The 16,281-nt window shown below is 35.6% G+C and overlaps 1 long non-coding RNA gene across 1 annotated transcript; it reads left to right on the top strand.

The window, feature by feature from the left end:
- The first annotated feature begins 367 nt into the window (after window positions 1-367).
- LOC307159264 lies at window positions 368-14,089 on the top strand. The gene is made up of 3 exons (XR_013821350.1): window positions 368-397; window positions 13,413-13,500; window positions 13,850-14,089. It is a non-coding gene; the product is annotated as an uncharacterized lncRNA (long non-coding RNA).
- Window positions 14,090-16,281: the final 2,192 nt, after the last annotated feature.

Here is a 16,281-nt window from a genome sequence, read left to right as displayed (position 1 = left end):
ATTAAGCTAACTGCAAATTTAAAATGTATAATTAAAAAAATTCATAAAAACTACATAGAACACTAAAAAAAATTGTTGCATGTCCCCACTCTCTATCTCTAAACTTTATCATGAAATATAATGATTAAAATCCTTCACCAATTTTTTTTTTTTGCATTGTTTTGTGACTTTATATCCAATCTATGCTTTAAAATGTTTGTTTTTTTTCATGAGAAAAAAAATATTTTATCTAATATTTTAGATAAAATACACATTTTAGTCGTGTCCCCGGGTTTTCACTCTATCCTGTTACCCTAACTCATTCCCCCCTCTGAAAAACTTGGAACAGTCCACAAGACACATTTTCAACAGGAAGTTGCATCATCTGGATCTTTTGAAGGCAATGGGAAGACCATAAGTAAGTCCTCTCATTTGAATTTCCGAATATTTGATGAAATTGTAACTATGACTGAGAAGGTCAATCTCAAAATACTGTCCTGTTACCCAAATTATTTCTTAGATGCTATTTGTTTATTTTAAAAATATTAACTTTTGGTAAGTCACTAGAATTTGCTCAGTGTCCTCATATGTCATGTATTTGATAACTTTTTGCTTAAAAACTCAATCCTGTTACTTTCAGTCCTGTTACTCAAATGAAAAAAAAATATTTTAAAAAGTATTTAAAAGTATCCTGTTACCCAATGTTCATTCCTGTTACCAAGTGTTCATTCCTGTTACAAATACAATAAAGGTAAACCACTGTTTTTATCAGTTTTGCTTGGTCCATCATTTATACAATTGTTTAATAAATTAAATTATATAAAAAAATGTAAAAAATATATAAACTTGAGGCTTCAGTCTTCTTTAAAATGAAAAAATGGCTTTGTGTTTTTTATTAAAAGACACCTTGACTTAATATATAGTGATTTTTTTGTTGTTTTTTTGTTTTTTTTTGTCACAAATATCAATTATTTGAACATTTAACCAACAATTTCTTTCAAATAAACACTTTCTTGTGGGGGAAACAAATAAATTAATTGACATGCTTTTAAACATGCTTTTTAAATGCACATGAGTTTCTGTAATAGGACTGAGAAAACATGTCCATCTTCTGCTTATAAACCTTGTAAAAAATTAAATAAAGTTCCCTGAGATTCACCAATACACATTTTGAATAGTTCAATGTGTGTAATATTAGATTCAGTGTCGAAAAAATATAAAAAAAAAAGTTTAAGTTTGAAGAGTTACAACAAGCAAATGTGACCCATTCAGTGGAATGGCTCTAATAGACCTAACAATCTCTGTGTAAAAGTAAAATAATGATGCTGTTCTAAAGTCATTTTAACCCCTGTGTAATCTGACTCCAAATCTCAAGTGGAAATTGTCATTTTGACCCATTTTACAAAACAGTAAATTTCTCTGTAAATATAGGCCTACATCCATCACATGTAATATTTGAGCTTTCTTCTTCATTTATGTTTGTCTTTCTTCAGGATTCTTTCAAAATCAAAAATTTGAGCCGGGAAAGTTTCTTAAATGTAGTTGATTTTAACACGAAAGGACCCAAATGTGGTTGTCTGAGAACCTTTTATACATCTTTTGTACACATATTTAACTGCAGATGCTGAAATGACATGCACTGTGTGGCACATTTGTCCCTTATTCTGTCCCTTATTTTCCTATAAAGAACCACGGTTGTCCCGTATTTTCCTTTCCAGAAGTTGGCAACCCTACGTCAGACTGAGAGCGTTCATTAACATGAATAAATTCCTTTGTGCTCATTTCTCCTGAGAGGTCACAAATGTTGTGTCTGCTTTTGTGTTGAAAGCTTTTCTTTAAGCTAAACCTGTGACAACAAAGACTGTCTGAGCTCTCTATTTGGATCATGTGTTGTCTCCTGATATCAGCAAACACCTGGAAAGTGAGTTAAGGCATTTCAGAATTGTATTGCAAAAGATCAATTTTCCAATATCAGTGACATTAGAGTTATTGACCTCCTTATCAGGTGTTTTGTCATTCTTCTCAGGCTGTTGCATATGAAGTTTATTCAAGCAGCAAAGAGGCATTTGAGTCAGTCTGAAATGGCGTCAAGCCTGAGGCATATAGCTAAATACTTCTATTGAGGTAGATGCTCATAACTCCATCCTTAAAGTAATAGTTCACTCAAAAATGAAAATTCTGCCATCTCATCACCCTCATGTCATTCCCAAACGCCATGACTTTTTTTTTCTTCTTCCGTGCAACACTGAAGGAGAGATTTTGACATTTGCTAAAGGGGGTGTCAAGACTTTCAGTGTAGAACAACATAATATATTGGTCTGTTTGTCACACAAAGCTGTCATTTGAAAACTTGGAATATTGCGCACAAACTAAATGTGTTTTTAATGCACAAAAACTTTGTTAAAACTTTTGGTCCTCAGGACTGCATGGAAATGAGCAACCAGTAGCCTACCATTGAATATCTCTTCTTTCATATGGGTTTGGATGGTGAGTAAACTGTTTTCATTGCCATTTCACCAAATTTTTATTTTTGGGTAAACTAATTCTTTTAAGCAAATCACACACTGCAAGAATATCACCTTTTGATGTTTGCAACAAAAACCAGGTGCATTGGCATGTCTCTGAAGCTCTTCTCGCTTTTGCACGCTTGTGTAAATCATAGTAGTTGATTCATTGCCAGGTATTGAAAGAGGCACAATCGCATTGAGCAACAGCCATTGTGATTGTATTGTATTCTATAGCAATAGAAAATAGAGCGAGACAAGGGAAATAAGTGGAAAAAATCAGGCTTCGGTCTTCGGTAGTTTGTTCTTGGCTTTGTCACAAACTAAAGCAAATTATGATAAACACCGAAGCATTTATTATATAAAATATTTTTTTAATGTGGATATATTTCATACAGAAATAAGTAATTTTAATAAATGCTTGAGCTATTTAAAGAAGGATGGATTCTGATTGGCTCTCATTGTTTTTATCATTCATCAGCTGTAAAAAAAATTATGAGAATGATTTTCAACAATATTGTTTCTCTGTGCAGTTATAGTTATAGTTATCCTCAGTGTGAACGAGCCTTAAAGGCATAGTTCTCCAAAAATGTTTAATTAATTCACTCTCAAGTTGTTCTTTCTTCTGCTGAAAACACAAAAGAAGATATTTTGAAGAATGTTGGAAACCAAACAGTTGATGGACTCCATTGACTTCAAAGTATTTTTTTCCATACTATGGAAAAACATAGTATGGTAACCTGTTTGGTTACCCAATATTCTTCAAAATATCTACTTTTAGAATTTTCATTTTTACAGTAGGTGAACTATGCCTTAAAGACCTTTTGGCATTTCTAGCTATGCACTGTTACAGTAAATGACCAGTTGCATTTTATTATTCACATTTAGCAGTATTTTTCCCTGCGGTCCACGACCCTTTCAGAGCAGATCATCTATTTGGGTGAAAATCTTGATGCTATAGCCTCTGCAGACCTTAAGTTTATTTCATTTCAGTTTATGTCTACAGCACTTTTCACAGTACATAATGTTCTGCAGCTTTACAAAGAATCATCCCTTCAGGACCCCAGTGAGCAGCCAAATGCAACAATGGCACGAAAACCTCCCTGAGAGCACTTGTGAAATTAGTGGAGAAAGACGAAGAGGCAGAGAAACAATACGATTCGAGTTTCTGCAAAATATGTTTGCTGGAATAGAGCATCTTTCTGAGTAGGCGATAGGTCCTTGAGTGCTTACCACAAACACCAGCCAGTGCACCAGATGGAGCTCACAGAGCAAAGCCATGACTGCCTTTGGCCACTTCCAGTACTTGTTCCTCCCATGTGGGGTCCATGGGGCCCAAGCAGACGATGGGCCCATTCTTTAGGGATTTGAAGGGTTTGTTCTCTGCAGTTGTCTCTTGTATATTAAACTGGGATTGAAGCAAATATTTCAACATCCAAAAATGGTATCTTAAGGATTAAAGGTGCAGTAAGGAATTTCTGAGAAACATTGATGATATTCTAAATCAACCCAAACAATTACACCCCTCCATTCATTGCTCCGCCCACAAAATGCACAAACATGCAATGGAAGAGTGGCTGTCTTTTGATCATTGCTGAAGCAAAGCAAAATAATGCTTCGTGAAAATTAAAGTGAAGATGGCAAACGAAAGACAAGGAAGAACAAAAAATAATCATCCAGTACACAAGAGTATACAAGTACGAGTTGGTTCTAGTCGCCAGCAGCTCCAGACAAACAATGATACTTAAAACTGTACTGTTACTACAGCTAACATTACAACAACAGCATATCTTGATTCTATGAAACAGCAAAACCAATGTTACTCATGTATGGAGCAGAAACAATGCAACCTCGGCATCCGTTTCTTCCCGCTTCGGTCTCTCCAGTGCTGGAAAGCTTTTCTAATATTAACGCGGGTCCTAAAGCTCTTGCCTGATCAAAACCCTTTTTTTCCCAGTGATATTCCTCAGGGGCCGTATTCACAAAGCATTTTATTTTACCACTAGGAGTACTCCTAAATCGCACTAAAAGATTTTAGCTAGGAGTTTTCTCTTAAAAGTTATTCACAACGCCTTTCAGACCTACTCTTAGTAAAGAAAAATGACAACTCCTAAACTAAGAGTGAGTCTTCGTTGCTATGAATGACGTCGTTACTCATGCACGAGCTTGACTGAAGTGACCACCTTGATTGGCTGATGATTGTATCACGGGAATGATTCCTAACACCTCCCCTACGATGATGAGTGACAGGTCTGAGAATGCGTGCGCTACACAAGTAGTGCGAAGGACGGAAGATGATGAATAACTGAATAAATAGCCTAAATGAATAAAGAGTAAGGCAAAACAAATAGCCTATAGCCTAATGAAACATATGGATTGATGCAATATCTTTGCAACATTATTGAATTAATCTGTCTCTATATGCCTCTGCCTACATTTGCAAAGAGAAGAACATTTTAATTTGATTCACAATGAAACGTTACAATTAGTTTACATGCAATGAGTAGCCTAGTTTTGGTTGTTGTTGGTGGCGTTATTGCATCCCTAGTTATGCCTACAATGCCAAATTGTTCCCTCGTGATTGGAAGCTCCTGTAGCGCCGCATACGCATTTCAAAACATCGCAACGTGAAATGCCACAAAAAGCGGTTTGTGAAGGTCTTAGTGAGTTAGGAGTCCTCTCGACTTCTTTTAAGCTGTCCCAGACTTAGGTGCTACTTTTAGGGCTAAAATGCTTCGTGAATTACTCTTAGTCAAAAAAATTAGGAGTCCTAAAGTTACGAGTGACACGCCCATTATTTTTAGAAGTTGCTCCTAAATTCGCCAGTTAGGAGCTACTTTTAGCCTTAAAATTTGTGAATACGGCCCCTGAGCTTTTCTCATTTGTAAAACATACTAATTTTGAACAGTGTATTCTTTTAAGAGCTGTGCAAGACAAAAACCTACTTTTTTGACAAACCATGTTCAAAGACACTCAATTGAGACTTAAGATGGTGTAATAGTGCGAGTCACCCAGCTCTCTCAGACATGTATGATCAATAATTCTGAGGTCCATTTTCATGAATTATGAATGTGTCACACCTCCATGTAGATTAAAAACCGGAAGATTTATACACTTTAGATCATGTAATCTCTTTTTTTTATTTTGCCTGGCTAAGTTAAAGCTACAATATGTAATTTTTTTCGGCACTATGGGTCACTAACCTCTTACAATAACAAAGGCGTATGTTGATGACGCATAAGCGGAATTATGGGACTTGCCGTCATGCCGAAGGATCTAATAATGTTTATGGATGAGTGAATACATTGATGTTTTTAACATGACTGTGGTATGAAGCAGGTCACGATTGCTAATGAGAGACAGATATCAGCGCCACACACGAGTCCTGCGGATATAAAGGAATAAGGACATTTCATTCTACTGAACTAATTTATCCGCAAGTGCTGAATAATACTCACACAGGTCAGTTTATTCGACGAATGAAACTTGTGAGGTAACGGAGCGCTGTTTCACTTGGTCTACACTATCACACTAAACTGCATTTGAGTGTGTTGAAAGTTATATGTTATATGTTATTCTATGAGTTAGTTAGGTTATCTGCATGAGACTAGCAGTAAGCTAGATCAACATTAGAATAACATACTGATCATATTCTAACATTTCATCATGTTGAGCTATATAACATTGATTAGTTTTATGTACATTTGCTCACCTCTACATTTGCGCATCTCTGTCAAGTCGAAGTTAGTCACGGACGTGGAGCTCTCGGCATCTCGAAAACGCCACGCTGATATTGATCCTTGTTTTAGTTGTCCTTTTGTCCCAAAGTCTGCTTGCCATGGTCCATAATGTTTGAACGAAACAACAACAGCGTGAGCGTGCCACTAGACGTAACGCAGTTGTCCATGTCTGTCGCCATGGTTACTATGGGAGTACGAGCAGAAACCAGGGATAACGTGGATATTACGTCATTGACAGGCGACAAGTGGGACAGGGCAACAGGGATGAGCCATTATTTAAAATTGGAATTTCTCTGAAATTAAAAATCTTTGGGAACTTTTAGGATATTGTAAGTACACAACTGCAGGAAATATATAACATTGTGCAAGTGATTTTTGGATATTTTATTACAAAAATCTTTCGTATTGTATGAATCGGAGACAAAACAATCAATTATGGCCACATTGTTTGTCCTTCACATTAATTGTGTTTTTTTTACACACTTGCATGTTTCTCTTTGACCTCCACCACTGCACCAAACATAACGATGGTCCGGTGACTTTCAGCATTTAGAAATGTATCCTACTTCTTGTATGTATTTATTGATAGGTGTTTGTCCAATTCCAACTCTCCTCACAAAACTGCACTGGTTGCCAGTTGCCGCTCGCATCAAATTCAAGTCACTGACGTTTGCCTACAGAACAACCACTGGCTCTGCTCCCTTTTACTTAAACTCATTACTTCAGACTCATGTGCCATCCAGAAACTTGCGCTCTGCAAGCGAACGACGTCTTGTGGTGTCATCTCAAAGAGGCACAAAATCTCTTTCTTTCTTTTTTTTTTTTACATTTACTGCATTAGATTTAACTGAGAAGGGTCATAGCACTTCCATATTGTTGTCCTACTGTTAGTTTCACTGCTTCTATTGTTCTCATTTGTAAGTCGCTTTGGATAAAAGCGTCTGCTAAATGAATAAATGTAAATGTAATGTAAATTCCAGGACAAATCAATATGTAAAAGAGGTATATATTGATTTGTATGAAACAACAAATATCTGATTCTCACAAATAAACGTCTGGGTCACCACTAAAATAATAATAATGAAAAGGAAATTCTATTGCATGCAAAGAAAATGAATCCTATGTTGAAACACGGTCTGAATGGTAGGCTGAATTAAAATATCTAACTTCTTAAAGTCAGATAATATTCCATCATTTTAATTTCTTAGAATTAAATGCAGCCATAATCACCAGACAATACTGTTTTAATATTGATTTATATGGTCTCATAATCTATAGATTCTGTATTGTACTGCAGACCTTTAATCTACGCGCTGCCTCGGCAAACGTGAGATCTGAGCCCCTAGATTCTATTGCAATGCAGACCTTTATTTGGGACAATTCTTATGGGACAAACAACACCAAATAGGACAGACAGTTTGACACAGAGCGCTTGCTGAAGAGCAAAAAGCTAACTCTGTTGTGTGCCGGCGTCCCTTTGTAGCTTCAGTGTATGTTAGGTCATGACGCAGCACCAATCAGGATTGGATTAGTTTCATTCACTCTTCAGATGCGTTATGCTAAGGGCATTCTCCAAAGCGTAGTAGTCGACGAAGTTCGAGTTCCCTCGAAAGGGAACAGCAGTTAAGAAAGCATCTGATCATAACAATGTGGATATGTTTGAACCAGCTCTGCAATTCACCGTTATATATACACTGTTAGGATAGTTTGATTGTGAAGTATATTTGAGACTAGTAACTATATAGATCTGATTTTGTTACACTATAGTTTGAATTAATCCGAATGGCTCTTTCGGGGTTATCCTGAACATTATTGTTTCATGTGTCATTGAACGGAAGAGAAGCTCATGTCTCAGATGCAATAAAAAGCAATTAATACATCAACCTTCTTAAAAATACGTCCTTAAAAAAGGATTAAAAAAAAAAAAAACTTTATCTTCAAGACTCACACAAAGAAATTAAATAATATTTTTAGAGTTAAGACTTTCATACGACTAAAAGAAAAGCTGAATTATTATTTTTCATAAGCTTGTGAGGCAGCATTGTGAAATTGCCTGTGCTGTGGGGAGCTCTTCAGTCATGGCCGACTCACACTCACAACAGGCCCCTCTCTGGCCATAGAGAGGAGTAATGTGTGGATGTGTTCATTTGCTTTGAAGGCTGATGGTCAAAGAGAAATTGTAGTGCACTGGGAAAGACGAATGATCTCTTTCCCGAGTTAGATGCCCTCCTATGTGTTCAGTAAGAGCAAAAGGACAAAATGAAAGTTTCTAGTTGGACAGAAAACTGTTTGTGGAGGTTACAGTACTCATCAAACTGTCCAATTACACTGTATTCACAGTCACACTGACTTGGACGATTTGTAACTTTTTTTTATTTTTTTATTTTTATTTACAGTCTTACTAATAATTACAAGTAATGCGAGTAACTATTTTATGAGTAATTAGTATTTAAAGAGTAAAATAATGCATATACAAGAAAATATAGATTCATTACATTGTTTTCCTATTTATTGACTGACACATCTCCCATGTGGAGAGAAAATATAAGTAAAAAACAAACAGCCAAGTCCAGCCCAGGTGAGAAAAAGAAACTCAAAAGTAACCTAACGCATTACTTTCCATAAAAAGTAATGCAATTAGTTACTTTTTTTTTTTTAGGGAGTAAAGCAATATTGTAAAGCATTACTTTTAAAAGTACTGTAACTTTCCCCAACACTGCTGAATTAACAAGTGCTTTGCAAAATGTTACAACATTGTTAAGCACAAAAGCAACAAATGGTTACATTTCCCGTAGAACATGTGCGTGGTATTTCACAGTGGCTCCCTTGTGACAAAATGAATCTTTAGCATTTAAAAAGAGTATTTCTGAAATAATATAATTTCGACGAATATACTTAAGCGCAGAATATAATGTTTTCGGACACTTTGTTGTTTGCGATTAAATGAAAATGTATTATAGTTTAAATTAAATTAAATGAGTTTAACTCAGTGTATTGTCTAATACACTGACAACCATTTATGATGAACTAAAATTGACTTGAAAACTTGAACAACTTTTGCATCCCAACCAGCACAATCTGATTATATACAGTAGTACTGTTGCTGTACAAAATAAAATATATTTATACAGTATTCATTTTTTTAAATTACATTTTTTTTATTTCATTGAAATTAGTTTAATTTTATAAATATGGTTAAAGTGCACTGTCTATTATACTGACAAGCATTTATGATAAACTAAAATTTAATCTAATTTCAATTGAAACTTGTATATTATGCATTTAAATATATTTGTACATAAATATGACAGATTTCTAATGATGAAGTTGCAATTTAGTATATTTAAAATATATTGACTGTAGATGTAGTACTGAATAACACAAAACAGTTAAAGTTAAAATGAAGTACTTGTGCTTTAGTGTTAGTCAGCAGATCAAAATAAGTATACTTTAAAGCATGACAAAATGTACTTTAAAGTGTAAACTTTTAATTTGACATTAATGCACTTTTTAAATGTGTACTGAGTTTACTCTCTATACACTTAAGTTGCATTATTAATAATATCATATTCAAGCAGATATACTTTTTAGATTTGAAATACACTACATTTTATTCATCATTCTCTCTGATGTTGGATATTATGATCTCTAGATTTGGCTCAAGACAATCAGAGAGATTTTTTCGATGCATTTTATAATCTGTCAGGCAAACATTTTAAATTGTAAAAACAACCTGCATAATGATAATGGAAATGTTATATAATGGTGCAAACAAATGTAATACTTATAGGGTTAGAAGTTTAAATATCAACTTTTACCCTCTCTAATAAATTGATAATTCACAAATAATAATAATAATAATAATTCATTACATTTATATAGCGCTTTTCTAGGTACTCAAAGCGCTTTACATGGAAGGGGGAATCTCCTCAACCACCACAAATGTGTTATTGTTTTATATATGAAACAATAGTGCCTAACTAGTGGAATGAATGCCATGAGAGAGTGACTGTATGCATTGTGTATTCTGTCTGTGTCATTAATTATATATGGCTTGTCTTTAAGATGCTTCCCCATGTCTGATTGACCAGATCCACCAGTAATGACAGCTGAGGTCACCATATCGACTTCTGACTCTATCCCGGCGCACACTGATATTCCCAAAAGTCCTCCTGCATTTGAAAGTTATTCTGATTGATTCTCTTCACCATTTTCTGTGTTGTGGTTATTATTCCATAGCAAGATTTTGGAAAGAGAAAGAACAGGAGAATGAGAGAGTATAAAAGGAGGAACCATGTTTTTTTTTTGTCACACTGTTCTTTGAAACTTATGAATTTGTAAAACTTTATGACACTTGAACAACTTTTGCACCCCAACCAGCACAATCTGATTATATATTAGTATTGTTGCTGTAAAAAAACAAAAAACATTACACTATTGATTTAGCAGATGATATTGTCCAAAGCATGAAAATGAATAACATAGAGCAAGAAAAAGAGCGTAAAAAAATGAGAAATACAACTTTCTTAATTTTTTTCTTTTGTATCACTTTTACTGTTGAATAACAAAAACAGCTGTACTTTGTGTTTCAAAAAACCCTTTTAATCATAGAAAAGATCTCTTAAAAAAAAAAAAAAAAAAAAAATATATATATATAAATACACACACACACACACACACACACACACACACACACACACACACACACACACACACACACACACACACACACACACACACACACACACACATATATATATACATAAATATATATATATATATATATATGTGTGTGTGTGTATTTTTATTTAATATATCTATAGGACACACAAGCTTTGTCATATGACAGCTTCATGCAAGGAACAGACTGAAACTATTAATTGATAATAAAATAGGTAGCATCATTTAATATCATTAAATTGTTTCTTACACATAATCAAAAAAAAAAAAAAAAATCATCCTTATGTTGTTCTGAACCAATACTATAGTCTTTTGTTAAACATTTTTTCTTTTTTCTTTTTTATTTTAGACAATGTCTAAAAGTGGATGATGAATTATAAGCTCCACAAAAAATAAAAAAGGACCATAAAAGTAGTGAGTATGACTCTTGCTATATTCCAAGTCTTTAAAAGCTACAGACAGTATATGCAATAGCTTTGTGTGATGAAAAATACATTATTCACTGATAATCTGTACATTCCCCCTCAAATCTCATTTGCACTTGTTTCAACTTTAGATCCATTGCGGAAGATTTGATGTTGTTGACAGCAAATGCCGTCAGTTCTGACATGTGGACGAATGAAAGATGCAGTGGTGATTTGAAAGCTAATGCTTTGGAGAATATCAGTATTTCAAAAGACAGATATGGTGAAAGCATTTGAAAATCAGCCTTTGCAATGGCATAAAAGAGCTGACACAGAGTGTAATTAAGTTATATTGGCAAACAGAAAGCTCAAAAATAATTTAGTTTTCATCTTCTAGACTTAGAAAATGTTCTGTCCAAGTGCTCATCCTCCATCTCTCTTCGTTCATCTTTTTAAAGAGGATCAAATCCCATGGCAAAAAGCCATTTAAAAAAAAAAAGTTAATTCTATCTCATAAGAACAACCATCCCGACAGAAAAGTCTTCGCAGTGCTCTTGGAAACTTATTTATGCACTATGAAAACATGTGGATTTGAGGATGTAATTTGATATTTTCATTTGACCTCTGATCCCGAACAGACCTCAGACTGATAGAGAGTTTGATGTTTCAATTGCGTTTTCTCTTTCGCTTCAAAATAAACAGCTGATGTAATTCTTAAGTAATCCCTAAAAACAGTGTTTTTTATTTAAGCCCAGCGGAGGGTTATCGGTGATTCATAGTCAGGGTGGCGGCGAGGTGCATCTTCAATTTAGTTCCTGTGAATTGGCTAGCCATTGGATATCATTTTCTGGCTAATGTTGTGCTTCCTGGAACTGATGGCTGTAAATTGCTCAGAGGCAGAGATGGTTATCACCCCAGCACCTCCCCAGGGGACAAAAGAGAGACGGGGTTGGTCGTGATGGTTAAATTATACACTGCACTGACTTCGCACTGTGAAAGGACGATTTGGCTGCAGAAATGCCACTTATGCCGAGTCGGGAAGTTGAAGTGCCTCACAGGGGAAAAAGTCACAAACTAGCAGTTGTGGATGAAGTAGGCTACACAAATCAAGTAGGGTACAACGGGGCTAAAGGTGCACATCAGGGTAAAAGGCGCCTTTAATTTTATTTTCCTCTAAACCTCTAGATGGCACACAAACTTGTCGCAGCACTTTCCAAAACATCCGCTTTTCAAGATGCTTTTTAAGATGCACGTGGAAATGTGGCTGATTGTATCAAGAATGTACTTAAGTGTACTTTGTGTATACATACCTTATCCATCTCTGCCTTAGTTTGATTTAACTCACTAGTTCACAGCTTAAATGCATGCAGTAGCTTCTTAATTACATTGTAATTACATAATATTACACAGGGATGAGCTACGTAAAATAAAGTGTATCAAGAATGTACTTAAGTGTACTTTGTGTATACATACCTTATCCATCTCTGCCTTAGTTTGATTTAACTCACTAGTTCACAGCTTAAATGCATGCAGTAGTTTCCTAATTACATTGTAATTACATAATATTACACAGGTATAAGCTACGTAAAATAAAGTGTATCAAGAATGTACTTAAGTGTACTTCATGTGTATCTATAAACCTTATCCAACTCGGCTTGTTACACATGTGTAACAGTAGCTGCCTATTACATGTGTGTAATTACAATCTGTAAGTACAGGCTGTTCCATAACTTAGTTACATGTTAAGTACATTTTGTTACATGTTATTACAAAGTCTATTACTAAGTAATTAATTAAGTAATTACTCTGTATCAAGGGCACCGTAAAATAAAGTGTTACCAACATTTCTTATTATTATCAATGTTGAAAACAGTTGTGCTGCTTAATATTTTTGTGCTAACCGAGATTCATTATCTCAGAATTCTATGATAAATAGAAAGTTCAAAAGAGCAGCAATTTTTTTAAATCAATTTAGTGCATTCTTGCTAAATAAAAGTTTTTTTTTTTTTTTCAAAAACAAAAATTTGATTTATATATTTATATTACATTTATATTACTATGATATCAAATGGCCTGCCAAACAAATCATTATGTTCTCTTTCCAGTGATGTTTCCTGAGGGTTTCTGCCCTTTATATGTGTAACGTTTCTGGGCTGTAGAAAGCGCACGACAAAGGATATGCAGAAAAACAAGGTATTTAATAGTAAACTCGGGAGTAACATACACGTTCACACAAACAATAACCGACAAGGGATAGAACAGAACAGGGAGTATAAATACACAGAGTGAAATCAGCAAACTAACTAGACACAGGTGGAGGAAGATTAACCAATCAGGGATTAACAACAACAGGTGCAGACAAGAGAGAACATGATTGTGACAATGTGAAGCATTATAATATTTTGTTTGTATTTTTATGTACATTTATGGCCACTCAGATACAAACGCCTGCTTCCTCGTGTCACTGGAGATTTTTGGCTCCGACTATAGTTCTTATTGTGCATTATTTAAGTTCTGTCTTACCATTTGCTCTTGTCCCCAGAGAGTTACGAGGCTGTTTCACATTGGACTCTGTTTGAGTGACAGATGATGGCAGGCCAGGCTGAACCACTGCAGCAGGGAATCATGGGAGAGAAGGACATGCAAGATCTGGTCTAGCAAAGAGGGAGCTTCAAACAGCATGAGAGCTGTGTGACTGGGCCTGTGTTTAATGTAAGAATTAATGCATGCTTGGGCTGGTCTCGATCCCGTACGTGACTGGCATATTGTCCCCTGCTGTCTGTCAAAGGCACTGGAGGACCTGCACATCTTAAAAACCTGGAACGATAAGGCACCTTGGAGATCACAGCTGGAATGTTAACTTTGCAGACCAGGTGGTAGTTCTTTGGGTTATAAACCATGCAAATGATGTTGCCTGAGAGAATGCTTTACTTAAGAAACATTCACAATTTTCTATTCGAATGTGATTTTCATGTAAAACAATATTCAATGTTTTTACGACTCCTAATTTATTGGTAAATAATTTGTGGGTGTTTGCAGTGAAGTCATTTATCATAGTTTTATTATTTTTTAATGTTTTAATTTAATATTAGGAAGATGTACAGTATGGAAAAACTTGAGATGAGATGGCAGGAAAAAAAATATTTCAATGCTTTCGTGTTCTCTCGCAAAAGGTATGAGTTCCCCCGCGAAACTTTGCAGTCACTTGCAAAATCTTTGCGTTCCCTCGAGAAACTGTGTTCGCTCGCAAAGAACTCAAAAGGTTTGTGAGCAAATGCAAATGCATTGAAATATAATGCAAATGCTGGGTACAGCCTGGTCATTTTTGGGGTTATTTTAATATTTTTTGCATTTGCAGTTTTTCTGTAACTCAGCTGCTGGTCAATTTTACTTTCAAACCCCTCAGCGCTGGGTCAATGTAACCCAATGTTGGGTAGTCTGTGCCAGTCCAGTTAAAACTGTACCTTTGTCAACGGTCATTTTGTGTTCTGTCCTGAGAGAAAACTTCCTGAGTGGAGTGGAATAAATGTATGTATTACATTGTATTCCAATCAAATTATTACTGTACAAATAGAAAAATGTCTGTAGTCTCACATTTGACCTTTTTTGTTTACATGTATGTCACAGCTAACTTGGAACGTCTACTTAGCCCTCTGCAAACACAGCATACGCTGATCTACACTCAATGCGATTGACGCACCGGCGCCATCATGGAAGTTTAACGAATTCGTGACCAGGACTGAAACACGACACAAAATCGCTGTCATATGTAACAAAGTTTACTGCAATGAATGCTATTTGTTCTATTGCACTAGCATCGTAGCTGTGGTCGCTCTTTGTTTTATACGAGTTGAAACTTATATACTGTATATTAATTATTCGTGGAATAGATTCAACAAGGTCCTGTATTTTGGTTCATATTGACATGATAGCATCCCAGAGTCTGCAGATTTATCAGCTGCACATTCATGATGCAAATCTTCCATTCCTCCACATCCCAGAGGTGCTCTATCAGATTGAGATCTGGTGACTGTGGAGGCCGTTTGAGTTTAGTGAGCTCGTTATCAAGAAATTCAAGAAACCAGTTTGAGATGATTTGAGCTTTGTGACATAGCGCATTATCCTGCTGGAAGTAGTCATCAGAAGATGGTTCACTGCGGTCATAAAGGGATGGAAATGGTCAACAACAATACTCGGGTAGACTGTGGCGTTTAAACGATGCTCAGTTGGTGCTAAAGGACCAAAAGTGTGCCGAGAAAATATCCCACACACCATTACACCACCAGCTGTCTGAATTGTTGATACAAGGCAGACTTTATCCATGCTTTTGAGGATTTTGGTGAGCCTGTGTGAATTGTAGTCTCTGTTTCCTGTTGTTATCTGACAGGAGTGGCACAGGTGTGTCTTCTGCTGCTGCTTCAAGCTTCGATGTATTGTGTGTTCAGAAATTCTTTTCCTCAAATGTAACTTCAGTATATGTTTTGACATTTTTTGTACTCAGTGCTTTGATATTCCTTGTTTGTGTGCTTTTGAGACAAACCTCTGGTATATTCAACAGCCGAGACGTTGTGCCACTTGTTGTGTTTGCTCCCTTGACAAAACTGTCATTATGAATATCATGACAACTATATGCACCAATAAGTTCTATTAGTTCTGCATGTTTACGTTCAAGAAGAAAAGAGCAAATAATTAAGACTGTAAAAAAGAGAGTAAATTGAAACAGCTGGAGGTCGCGGTTCCAGTCACTGTCGCCCATCTCTCAGAGCTATTCCATGAAAAAAATGGCATGAATAAAAAGATCCTTTCCACACGCACGCCACAATTATTTGACTCCCAACACAAGTACTAAGCTAATTTTACCCCAGCAGGCACAGTACGGTGATCCAAGGCGGTACGGCGTTCCTTTGAAGTTTTCTGAAGTGTGCTTATTAGGGGACTCTGCTAAGGTGCTTTGCAGACAAATCTCACAAAACA

Source organism: Squalius cephalus, assembly GCF_949319135.1.
Source record: "Squalius cephalus genome assembly, chromosome: 5".
Taxonomy (NCBI): Eukaryota; Metazoa; Chordata; class Actinopteri; order Cypriniformes; family Leuciscidae; genus Squalius; species Squalius cephalus.
Note: the sequence above shows the minus strand (reverse complement) of the source record. Positions and strands in the feature narration are given on the sequence as shown.